Source organism: Callithrix jacchus, chromosome 2 (assembly GCF_049354715.1).
Source record: "Callithrix jacchus isolate 240 chromosome 2, calJac240_pri, whole genome shotgun sequence".
Taxonomy (NCBI): Eukaryota; Metazoa; Chordata; class Mammalia; order Primates; family Cebidae; genus Callithrix; species Callithrix jacchus.
The window spans coordinates 7,455,403-7,468,393 of NC_133503.1; the positions used below are offsets into that span (position 1 = coordinate 7,455,403).

At 47.0% G+C, this 12,991-nt stretch overlaps 1 protein-coding gene across 2 annotated transcripts in view; it reads left to right on the forward strand.

Moving 5' to 3' along the window:
* Positions 1 to 12,991, forward strand: part of LOC108588901 (uncharacterized) — a 903,226-nt gene that overhangs the window by 45,455 nt on the left and 844,780 nt on the right. For both annotated transcript variants that reach the window (XR_013528665.1, XM_078354323.1), the window contains one exon: positions 10,104 to 10,161. The gene's annotated coding sequence lies outside the window, so the exon portion shown is untranslated. The remainder of the gene's footprint in view (positions 1 to 10,103; positions 10,162 to 12,991) is intronic.

The window sequence follows — 12,991 nt, forward strand, 5'->3', positions numbered from 1 at the left end:
GCTGAGATCGTGCCACTGCTCTCCAGCCTGGGCAACAGAGGGAGACTTCGTCTCAAGAAAAAAGAAAGGAGTCTTACCCTGTCGCCACTGCTGGAGTGCAGTGGTACAGTCTTGGCACACTATAACTCTGCCTTCTGGGTTCAAGTGATTTTCCTGCCTCAGCCTCACAAGTATCTAGGACTACAGGTGTGCACCACCACACTTGGCTAATTTTTGTATTTTTAGTAGACACAGGGTTTAGCCATGTTGGCCAGGCTGGTCTCAAACTCCTGTCCTCAAGCAATCCACCCGTCTTGGCCTTTCAGAGTGCTGGGATTATAGGCATGAGCCACAGTGCCCATCCCATTATTATTATTTTTAGATTGGGTCTCACTCTGTTGCCCAGGCTAGAGTGCAGTGATATGATCATGGCTCACTACAGCTTCTTCCTCCCTGGTTCAGTTGATCCTCCTGCCTTAGCCTCCTGAGTAGCTGAGACCCTGAGTAGCCGAGACCACAGGTGCTCAGTAGCTGAGCACAGTAGCTAAGATCACCGTACCTGGCTAATTAAAATATAATAATAACTTGTAGAGACAGGGTTTTGCTACATTGCCCAGGCTGGTCTGAAACGCCTGGGTTCAAGTGAGCCTCTTGCCTCAGCCTCCCAAAGTACTGGGATGAGAGTAGGGAGCAATCACACCTGGCCATGTTGATATTGGTGACTATTACACGTTTGTTGTGACACAGGCCTAGCATTCATTGTACATGGTTTTGCAGAATCCCATGCCCATCTCCCTGGCTTGTGTCTAGGGGAAATATTTCCCTTCCATTTAGTCCACTAAGTTGTGATTTAGTGGAATCATGGAATGCATGGAACCTAACGGAAATCCCATTTCCCACCAACTTCATATGACAAAGTTGGAAAGTGACTTCAGTGTGGAAGGAAAACTCTGAAATACCAAAGAGCAAATTTGATGTTGGCAGAATGAGGTTGGAAAGTGGCCAGCGCCTACTTTGAGTTTATGTTTAAAGGCCAAACCCTCACTCAGCTGCTTCCTGTGTCTGCCTCACGCACGTTCACTCCTACTAATGAAATGAAATTGAGGACTTGTTAGGTGCTAGATGTTGTTCTGAAGGCTCTTCAGTCTCAGAAACACAAGTGAATCTTCTGCCTCAAACAGGCACTATGATGGAAAAATAAAGCCAGCATCTCAACAGTGAAAAACGAAATGGCTGGCCGGGTGTGGTGGCCCATGCCTGTAATTCTAGCCAGGCATTGTGGCTAGATTACAGGTGAGTGCCTGTAATCCCAGCTACTTGGGAGGCTGAGGCAGAAGGATCTCTTGAACCTGGGAGGCAGAGGAAGCAGTGAGCCGAGATCACACCACTGCACTCCAACCTGGGCAACAGAGCGAGACTCTGTCTCAAAAAAAAAAAAAAAAAAAGAAACAGCTTCTGAAATGGTGCTTCTTGGACTGCAGAGGCTACTGCCACTACAGCTGTGACTTGGACAGAGCACAGCCAAGCGGAGGCCAAATGTGTGAAAACATGAACTAGTGACAGCTCGAGGCTGTGTGACTTCCAGGCGGGTCTGTCTGTGCCCTCCCTGGAGCTTAGGCAGTGACGGGAATTGTGCAAAGTCAACCATTTCTGTTCCAGTCTCAACTCTTTTGTGGTTAGGCATCATCCTCATCTCAGGTGTTTTGAAAACTTGGTAGTATCTGACCCACACTCAGCTGTGCTCAGCAAAGGATCATATCCCTACCTCACACCTCTCAGAATTACATCTGAATAACGGGGCCATCCCCTCTTTCAGGACTTTCTCTTGACATCTGATATCTCATGGTGGGACAAGAGTGTACAATTGAATTTCAGGCCGGGTACTGTGGCTCATGTCTGTAATTCCAGCACTTTGGGAGGCCGAGGTAGGAGGATAGCTTGAAACCAGGAATTTCATCCCAGCCTGGGCAACATAACAAGACCCTATCTCTACAAAAAATAAAAAAATGAGCTGGGCGTGGTAGGAGTTGTTTGCCTAGAGTCCCAGCTACTTGGGAGGCTGAGGTTGGGAGGATCACTTGACCCTGGAAGCTGGAGACTGCAGTGAGCTAAGATCACACCACTGTAGTCCAGCCTGTCTCAAAATAAATAAATGAATAAATAAGTCAATAAAAATAAAGGAAGAAAGAATTCCAGGCCCAGGGACAGGTCGTGGGGCAATCATTGGTCAGGAGTCACACACACCAAGTGGGTGGCTGTTTCCTCTACATAGCAGTCTGACCCCTTATCTCCAAGCTCACTTCTCCCTTTCCAGCCCTAAAGCCCTCTGCGCAGGGATCCCCTGGAGCCTCCAGGACTGGCTGTGGTCCCGCAGCAGAGCAAGGCAAAGGGCTCTGATGAAAAGCCTCATTCTGGTCGCTGGCTATCAGGTGTTCATTATCTCGTGACACGGGAGTACTGAAATGGAACAGTCACATATTTTAAACTTGCAGAGAATTGTGCTTTAATATAATTATTTCTGAAAGATTCTTCATCAGAAAGGTTAATAAGAGCAATATAGGTTAATGGCCGCACCAAGGAGACCCACATCCTCTGATAATTGACCTTATTGATATGGAAAAGTGCTCTGTGCCTCACCTTGAGGTGCGGGGCTGCTCTCCCTGGTCAATTATCTTTTAATGAAGCCTGCCTGTTCAGCCCCTGTCAACTGTCAGGCCCTGGTCTGCTGTTTCTTCGTCTTCCCTGAAGAGGAACCCTCCTTAAAATTCTCTGCAGGCCCTAGCTGAAGATAAAAAAAATTAGGGGGCCGGGTGCAGTGGCTCAAGCCTGTAATCCCAGCACTTTGGGAGGCCAAGGCGGGTGGATCACGAGGTCAAGAGATCAAGACCATCCTGGTCAACATGGTGAAACCCCGTCTCAACTAAAAATACAAAAAATTAGCTGGGCATGGTGGCGCGTGCCTGTAATCCCAGCTACTCAGGAGGCTGAGGCAGGAGAATTGCCTGAACCCAGTAGGCGGAGATTGCGGTGAGCCAAGATGCGCCATTGCACTCCAGCCTGGGTAACGAGTAAAACTCGTTCTCAAAAAAAATAAAAGTTAGCCAGGTGGTGCATGCCTGTAATCTTAGCTACTTGGGAGGGTGAGGCAGGAGAATCACTTGAACCCAGGGAGGAGGAGATTGCAATGAGCCAAGATCACACTACTGCATTCCAGCCTGGGCGACAGAGCAAGACTCCATCCCCTCTGCCAAAAAAAAAAAATTTAGGGAAAGGTAAATGACATTTATTAGGTACATCCCATCTGCAGGACCTCTTTGGGTGGCCACCTTTCCAGGCTTTGAGCTCATAGACTTTACAACCACCTTTTGGCTTGGCTCATCCCAGTTTACAGGTGGTGAAATTGACTTTGATATGGTGAGTGGCGTGCTCATCATCACAGTTAAAAGCGGTGTTGCAGCCGGGCGCGGTGGCTCAAGCCTGTAATCCCAGCACTTTGGGAGGCTGAGGCGGGTGGATCATGAGGTCAAGAGATCGAGACCATCCTGGCCAACATGGTGAAACCCCGTCTCTACTAAAAATACAAAAAATTAGCTGGGCATGGTGGCGCGTACCTGTAATCCCAGCTGCTTGGGAGGCTGAGGCAGGAGAATTGCCTGAACCCAGGAGGCAAAGGTTGCGGTGAGCCGAGATTGTGCCATTGTACTCCAGCCTGGGTAACAAGAGCGAAACTCTGTCTCAAAAAAAAAAAAAAAAAAGCAGTGTTGCTGCCGTTGGTTTCTCCTATTATTTGGCCCCTGATGTGGCAGCTCTTCCCTGACGAGCAGTCTCAGCAAAACACGAGGGCACAGAAGGAGAGGTGAAGACCTGCTTCTTGGTTTGTGTCACTTTCAGATATGGGCTTCAGAGCATTGCATCTTTAAGATCAGTGGAGGCAGAGGCTGAGACGTGGGGCTGCTGGCTCTCAGGAAGGGTCTGCTCAGCATTGAACGTTGTCCATGGAAATCCAACCGAAACCACAGTATCTGCCCTAACTTCTTGTCACTCTCTTCTGGCCCCGGATCGGATCTTCCTTTGAACACTCATGCCAACAGCTTGATACGCCACCAGTGGCTGGCATGGTGCATTTAGAGTCAACCCTACATAAAGCATGGTGCATAGCAAAATGAGGACACTAAGCAAAATTGCCACCAATGGCCAACCAGTTCGCAGCCCAGCAACTTTTCATCACACTCTACCTTGGACATCTCGTCCGAGAGGTTCCAGACTCAGTAATCGATAACCACATCATCTTGCTAATGGATTGCAGGTCAGAGCTTGGCCTGGGAACCCAGGTCCTGGCCCTGAGACAAGGAGACTGTCTTAGAGCTTCAAGGTCCCTCCGTCCCCTGTCACAGGATGAGAGATTTCAGAAGCCTGGTTGGGATTGTAGGGGCCCATTGCTGGCTGTTCCTTCCCATCCCTGGACTTAGCAGGAGGCTGAAATCATCCTCCATCAGCTCATCTAAAAGGGGAAGAATTATTTATTTGTTTATTTAGATACAGGGTCTCATTTTGCCACCCAAGCTGGAATGCAATGGCACAATCAACTCACTGTAGGCTCAGCCTCCTGGACTCAAGTGATCCTCCCACCTCAGCCTCCCAAGTAGCTGGGACTATAGGGACGAGCCACCATGACTGGCTAAAAAGTCCCCTTCTCTTTCCTTCCCTCCCCTCCCTTCCCCTCCCCTCCCCTCCCCTCCCCTCTCACCACTACACGTTAGCCTGGGCAACAGTGTAAGAGACAGGGTCTTACACTGTCTCCCAGGCTAACGTGTAGTAGTGAGATCTTCCCTTACTGTGTAACTTCTGCCAGCTTGAGATTTTTTTCCAATGCAGGGTGTAAGTATTATTTCATTCTCCTCCTTTTCCTATCATTAATTAAATGTTTCTCAGGAGCCAGGTCCTGTGACAAACTCTTTACACCTTATCCCATTCACCTTCCCCAAAACTTTTGCTTTTTTTGATTTTGTTTTGTTTTGTTGGTTTCTTTTGAAACAGAGTCTTGCTTTGTCACCCAGGCTGGAGTGCACTGGCGTCGTGTCAGCTCACCGCAGCCTCTGCCTCCCAAGTTCAAGCAATTCTCCTGCCTCAGCCCCCAAGTATGCTGGGATTACAGGTGCGCACCACCATGCCCAGCTAAAGTTTTGTATTTTTAGTGGAGACAGGGTTTCGTTGGTCAGGCTGCTCTCAAACTCCTGACCTCAGGTGATCCACCCACCTCAGCCTCCCAAAGTGCTGGGATTACAGGCATGAGCCATCACGCCCAGCCTTACCCTCACCCAAACTTTTGAGGTTGATATTGCATGAAGAAACTGAGACCAAGGAAGCTCCGTGTCTTGTCCAGCGTCACACAGCTGGTAGGTTTCTGTGTCATTTATGTCAATGGTCCCTAACCTTTTTGTCACCAGGGACCAGTTTCATGAAGACAATTCTTCCATGGACTGGGGTAGGGGGAATGGTTTTGGAATGATTCAGTCCCGTTATATTTTTCATTAGATTCTCATAAGGAGCCCGCAACCTAGATCCCTTGCATGTACAGTTCCGAATAGGGGTTTCGCTCCTATGAGAATCTAATGCCACTGCTAATCTGACAGAAGGCAGAGCTCACCTTTGCCAGCTCATCCACCGCTCACCTCCTGCTGTGCCGTGCACTTCCTAACAGGCCACAGTCCATGGCCCGGCGTTGGAAACTCCTGATTTAGGGCTCATAGCTGCAAACAGTCAGAAATGATGGGGCTGGGTGTGGTGGCTCTTGCCTTGTAATCCCAGCACTTTGGGAGGCCAACGGGGGTGGATGACCTGAGGTTATGAGTTCAAGACCAGCCTGACCAATATTGTGAAACCCTGTCTCTACTAAAAATACAAAAATCAGCCGGGTGTGCCGGCGTGTGCCTGTAATCCCAGCTACTCAGGAGGCTAAGGAAAGAGAAGCGCTTGAACCCGGGAGGCGGAGGTTGCAGTGAGCCGAGATCATGCCACTGCACTCCAGCCTGGGTGACAGAGTGAGACTCTGTCACCAAAAAAAAGGCAATGATGGGCCAGCAGCAAAGGGATATATTAAAAATATATTGAAAACATGGGAAAGAAAAGGGGGTGGCTATGAGGCTTACAGAAACATTGAAAGGGCTAAAGACCCAGTGTTGAGTGTACGCAGCTGGGAAAAATGCCCCATGCTTCACCTGAAAGTTTTGCTCCTTGCTTCTTGGTGTGTCCCATGCCCAACCCCAGTGCGGGCACCTCTGATGGGCAGAGCCCAGGTCACCAGTCTGGGCCTGGAAAAGGAAGTGTCTATTATAGTCAGCCCCTTGGGGTGGGAGGCAGCCTTTGCACACGGCCAGCTCCCAGAAGTTGGGGACTTTCTGGAACATAAGCAGGTATGGAAATCAGAATAATGGTCTCCAAAGATGTTCACAGAACCTATGAATATGTTCAATTACATGGCAAAAGGGAATCAAGGAAGAAGCAAATGGAATTAAGGTCGCTAATCAGCTGACCCTGAAATAGGAAGATTATCCTGGATTAGCCATGTGTAATGTAATCAGTAAGGTTCAATGTAATCAATAAGGTACCCCTAAAGAGAAGAGGGGTACAGAAGAGTTCGTGTCAGAGAGAGGCAGCCTGAGGATGACTCAACTGAACATCTCTGGCTTTAAAGGTGGAAAAGAAACCGTGAGACAAGGAACATGGGTGGTGTCTGGAAGCTGGAAATGACAGGGAAATTGATTCTCTTTAGGAAGGAACCCAGCCCTGCAGACTCCTTGATATGACCCTTGTGAGACTTATTTGGACTTCTGAGCCTCAGAACAGTATGATAATAAATTTCTGTTGTGTTAGGCCACTGCGTTTGTGGCCATTTATTATGCTAGGTCAGAAACTAGGTCTCCAAGACACATGTCCGCTAGAATACAGAATTCAGGATTCAAAACCAGGTCTGTCTGTTCCTCAAAGCCATGCTCAAGAGTACCGTGCCATAGTGACTTCCACTGGGGCTGATTCAAAATGAGGGCACTGAGGGTTGGAACAGAACCGCGTGGTGAAACAGATGGCATGAAAGGTGTGGAGTGTTGCAGTAATCCGAGTGAGACATAGAGGAAATGGAAAGAAAAATCCAGGCTTTAGAAAAGCTGTCTGGTGTCTGCAGGGGAGAATGAGCTGAGATTCAAGTGAGAGGCCTGCCAAGCTGTGTTTTGGTTTCAAGTTACCATGTAAACCTGCGCGTGAGGGGTGAGGGTTTGAGGAAGACTTTGAAAGCATTAGGAGCTAAATAAAGTTATGCAAAAATGTTGACTGTCTCATGCGTCCAAGTTACTCAAGGGCTATAGTGTGATCCAAGAAGCTAGAATTAACAACCGTAGCAAAATCAGAAACACACTGAACATTTGGAGGGAGGATCAGATTTGGAGTAAGTCTCTTTAGCATCTATGTTAACCGCAGCAAAGCACAACAAATTCATTTAGGACCGCAAAGAAGGGAACGTGTAAAAAGTTTCTGGGGCACAGAAGGATGGCACATGCACTGTTACTAAATTAAGGCATTTAAAATTAGATTGATATCTTCTATATTTGGTGTGCTATTTTTTTCTTTTCTTAAAACATCATGTATTTCTAGGGACTTATAGAAGTTTGCTACTGATCGTTCGTCTCTGGGTTTTCCCCCACGAGATCTTAGATTCCTCCATTTTTAAATCAACCATGGTAGCAATGTGGGAAACTGAATGGACATAGACAGTTCCCCCAATTTGGGAGAGACACCTAGAAGTAACTTTTTATAGAATTCAGCTTCAATTTTTTTTATTTCTGACACAGGGCCTCACTATGTAGCCCAGTCTAGAGTGCAGTGAAGCGATCAGGGCTTGCCATAGCCTGGAACTCCAGAGCTCAAATGATTCTGCTGTCTCAGCCTCCTAAGTAGCTGGGACTACGGGTGCATGCCACCACATCTAACTGAATTTTTTTCTTTTTTATAGAGACAGGGTTCTCACTATGTTGCCCAAGCTGATCTCAAATTCCTACCTTCAAGTGATCCTCCTACCTCTCAGCCTCCAAAAGTGCCGAGATTATAGGCATGAGCCACTGTACCCAGCCTCACCTTCTAGTTATTTCTCCATCTATATGGTATTCATAGCTGCAGACCATGTGTTTGCTTTTTTTTAATTTGTATTGTCTATATTGAAGGTATACAACATGTTATTTTGTTATACACATACGTAGTAAAATGATCACAGTCAAGCAAATTAGCATACCCGTCAACGTACATAATCCCCTGTGTGTGTATGTGTGTGTGTGTGTTTGTGGGAAGAGCACCCCAAGTCTACTCTGTTATCAATTTTCTTCTACACAGTAAATTTTTTTTTTTTGAGATGGAGTTTCGCTCTTGTTACCAGGCTGGAGTGCAATGGCGCGATCTTGGCTCACCGCAACCTCCACCTCCTGGGTTCAGGCAATTCTCCTGCCTCAGCCTCCTGAGTAGCTGGGATTACAGGCGCGCGCCACCATGCCCAGCTAATTTTTTGTATTTTTAGTAGAGATGGGGTTTCACCATGTTGACCAAAATGGTCTCGATCTGTTGACCTCATGATCCACCCGCCTCAGCCTCCCAAAGTGCTGGGATTACAGGCTTGAGCCACTGCGCCCGGCCTCTACACAGTAAAATATTAACTACAGTCTTCATGCTGTACATTAGAGCTCCAGACTTACTGCAGATACATAACTGCAACCTTGTACCTTTTGACCCACATCCCATTTCTCCTGCCTGCCTGCCTTTGGTGACCGCCATTCTGTGCTTCATTTCTATGTATTTGACTCTTGTTAGATTCCACCTGTAAGTGACATCATGTAGTATTTTTCTTGCTGTGTCTGGCTTATTTTACCTAGCGTAGTTTCATCCATATTGCTGCAAATGGCTCACTCCTCTTCTTTATTAAGGCTGAATAAGGTCAGGTGCAGTGGCTCACGCCTGTAATCCCAGCACTTTGTGAGGCTAAGTTGGGAAGATTGCTTGAGCCCAGGAGTTCAAAAAGTACTGAACATAGCAAACTCTGGGCAACATAGCCAAACGTTGTCTCTACAAAAAAATACAGAAATGAAAATGTGTCTGAGTGCGGTGGTGCACGCCTGTAGTCTCAGCTACTCAGGAGGCTGAAATGGGAGGATCTCGAGCCTAGGAGGTTGATGCTATGGTAAGCTAGGATTGTGCACTGCACTCCAACCTGAGTGACAGAGCAAGACCCTGTCTCAAGAAACAAAAGACCAAGTAGTATTCCATTGTGTATATACACAATTCCTTTATCCATTCATCCACTGATAGGCTGTTTCCACTTAGCTGTTGTGAAAAACACTGCACTGATTCTAGTGTCTCTCCAGGAGGCACTGATTTTATTTCCTTCAGGTATGTACCTAGTAAGGGAATTGTTGGATCGTATGGAAGTTCTATTTTTTAATCTTTTTAAGAAACTCCATACCGTTTTTCATAATGGCCACACCAAGTTACGTTCTCACCAACAATGTACAGGGTTCTCTTTCCTCTACATCCTCAGCGACCACTTTTTGTCTCGTGTCTTTCGATAATATGCATCCTGACAGGTATGAGGCGATATCTCATTATGGTTCTGATTCACATTTCCCTGATGATTAGTGATGCTGACCACTTTTTCATGAATCTGTTGGCCATGTTCACATCTTCTTGGGGAAAATGTCCATTCAGTGAAGCATGCTTTGTTGTTTTGTTTTTGTTTTCTTTAGTCTCTGAGTTTCCTTAGTTGTCCCTCAGTAAAACAGAAGTTGGTCATCAATTCTAATCATCTATCACGGGTGTCCCCAAGAGTACTGGTCTGTGGCCTGTTAGGAACCAGGCCGCACAGCAGGAGGTGAGCAGCAGGTGGGGGTGAAGTTTCATCTGTATTTACAGCTGCTCCCCATTGCTCTCATCACCCCCTGAGCTCCACCTCCTGTCAGATCAGCAGCCACATTAGATTCTAACATGAGCATGGACCCTACTATAAACTGCACATGCGTGGGACCTAGGTTTTGAACTCCTTACGAGAATCCAATGCCTGATGATCTGTCACTGTCTCTCATCACCTCCAGGTGTGACCGTCTGGTTGCGGGAAAACGAGCTGAGGGCTGCCGCCGATTCTATGTGATGGTGAGTTGTAGAATTATTTCACTATATATTTCAGTGTAATAATAGAAAGTGTACGATACGTGTAATGCACTTGAATCATCTCAGAACCATCCCCTCCTCCCAACCTTGGTCTGTGGAAAAATTGTCTGCCATGAAACTGGTCCCTAGTGCCAAAAATGTTGGGGATCACCGATCTGTCAGAATCACTATAGCTCATTCACTTAGAAGGCCAGCCAGTATAAACAAGGAAGGAAGAAAATCCACAAATGCTTGTGAACTTCCTCATGAATCTCAGCTCGTCCTTGGACTCCAGAAAGCCAAACATCTTCTGGCATCTTCAGCCCTTGTTCTGTAATCTCTGTTCTGCCCAGTGGAACCTTTCCTGCTCTCTACCTGGCCCAGGTGGACTTAGAGCCTGGATGTGGCTCTGAATCATGTGCCCAGCCCCTGGCCCCTGCCTGCCCCTGACTTCACACACTGAAACTGGAGCTAAGAAATGCCTGCACTCTAATGTAGCCAGCCTGACCTAGGTAAGAAACGTGCATGAGTCTCCTTCTTCCCAGGCCTGGATGCTCATACAGATTCGATGGGTACCTTAGCTCTGTTTGTCTTTTGAATTTTTAATTTCTTCATCATCTCTTTTTCTGATTCAGTCTTGATTTCTTACTATGCTGCTTTCTCCCTTGGGGATGTTGTGCTCAATCCAAGCATCTGCTTACAGCCTCCTTTTGAATACTCGGGCAAATATTCATTGAATTTCTGTTTCACTGTTTTCTTCCTCTCCCAATAAATTATCCTGTCTCCTCATAGAGGCCACCGTGTCTCCCTTACACCCTCTTCATGTGCATGAAAAATCCCTCTGAATTTATCTTCATCTCCGCTGCAACCTCACCTTGATTACTTTCGGTAGCCAGCTCATTCTTGCCACTGTCTGATGTGAATGCATTCCAGAGCCGACAGAACAGTTTGCTGACTTCGTTCTTTCCTTGTTTGCACTGGTTGGCCTCCTGAATGAATGAACTGTAGGGAATGAGAGGGCTGCCTGAGCCTAGTCCTACAGGCAACGCCAGCGTCGAGGGCCCTGTGCCACCCAAAATCACCAGTCCAGAGCCTGCTTCCCAAGCTCATCAGGCCATTTCTGCCTATGTCAGGAAGGGTGAATTCTAAGCTGAGCAGAACGATGAAATGGCATCTGCTGGCCCCAGCTGCCACGTCTGGGGGTGGGCTGGGTCTATCCCAGTACTTTTCCATCCCCGTATAGAGCTTATAAACCTGAGGGTGATGGTAATGCCATTATTTACACTCTAAGGATTGCACTGCTTTAAAATTCAAGGGATGATATGAGTTGTTTCACGGGGAGCAGGTCTGTATAGACTGCTCCCGAAGTTCAAGGAAGCTGAGAGGCTGAAGAAAGAGGCTGACAAATCCTATTTCTCTCTCTCTCTCTTTTTTTTTTTTTTTTCCAGATGGAGTCTCTGTCGCCAGGCTGGGGTGCACTGGTGTGATCTTAGCTCACCGCAACCTCTGCCTCCTGGGTTCAAGCTATATCCCTGCCTCAGCCTCCCAAGTAGCTGGGACTATAGGCATGTGCCACCACACCCAGCTAATTTTTGTATTTTTAGTAGTGATGAGGTTTCACCAGGTTGGCCAGGATGCTCTCGATCTCTTAACCTTGTGATCCACCCGCCTCAACCTCCCATAGTGCTGGGATTACAGGCATGAGCCACCATGCCTGGCCATCCAGTTTCTTAGAAAGAAACATTTACCAGCCTGGCCAACATGGTGAAACCCTGTCTCTATTAAAAATACAAAATTAGCCAGGAATGAAGGCGCACACCTGTAATCCCAGCTACTTGGGAAGCTGAGGCAGGAGAATGGCTGGAACCCGAGATGGGGAGGTTGCCTCCCCGTCCCAGGTTCAGACTGTGAGCTCAGATTGTGCCACTGCACTCCAGCCTGGGAGACAGGGAAGAGAGAGAGAGAGAGAGGGAGAGAGGGAGAGAGGGAGGGAGGGAGAGAGGGAGGGGAGAAGAAAGGAAGGAAGAAAGAAAGAAAGAGAACAAGTTTTACAGTTTTTAGTAGAGATGAATTCTTATGTTGTCAAGGCTGTTCTCGAGCTCCTGGGCTCAAGCGATCTTTCAGCCTCCCAAAGTACCTGGCTTATAGGTATGAGCTACCATGCCCAGTCAAATATTTCTAACAAATATTTATCAATATCCAAGTTCACGGTTATTTTGCCATCTTATAATTCCCCTAGGAGAATACGGATGGGAAGCGTGAGGTTAAGTATACTTTCCAGCTAAGAGAAAAGACTGCGTTAATGGTTGTAGTACCTTTCTATGTATAGAGCTTTGTGTACCTTGATCCAGAAAACCCTAAAATGAACGAGGTGATTCATTATTGCTCCCATTTTTACCAAGGAGGTAATTGGGATGTGGAGAAGGTCAACGGCTTTTCCAAGGTCATAGGGCCAGTAAGTGAAAGCACCAATCCTTGTGACACTCAGCTCAATGAGCCACAGTCCGCAGACTTTCACAGTGAAAGTTAAGTCAGTGGGAGCATGTCCTCCGGCTGGAGTTAAGACACTTTTCTTTTAGACCTTTAATAAAGCTATTTGTTTGTTTTAGAGCCCCGTGTAGCTCTTTCCTCTTGTCTGCCAGCCGCTTGCCTCTTAGCAAGAAAAGGACATCAACTCAGTTATTCAGCTGGTCTTTGTGATTCTGGGCATCAAATAGAATCACTCTCTGAGGTCAATCCAAATGATTATTTGAGGGACTCAATTTCCTTTAGAGAAAGCACATTGTCAGTTCAATCTGCTGTGGAATTTGTAGTATTAATGAATTGAAGTATG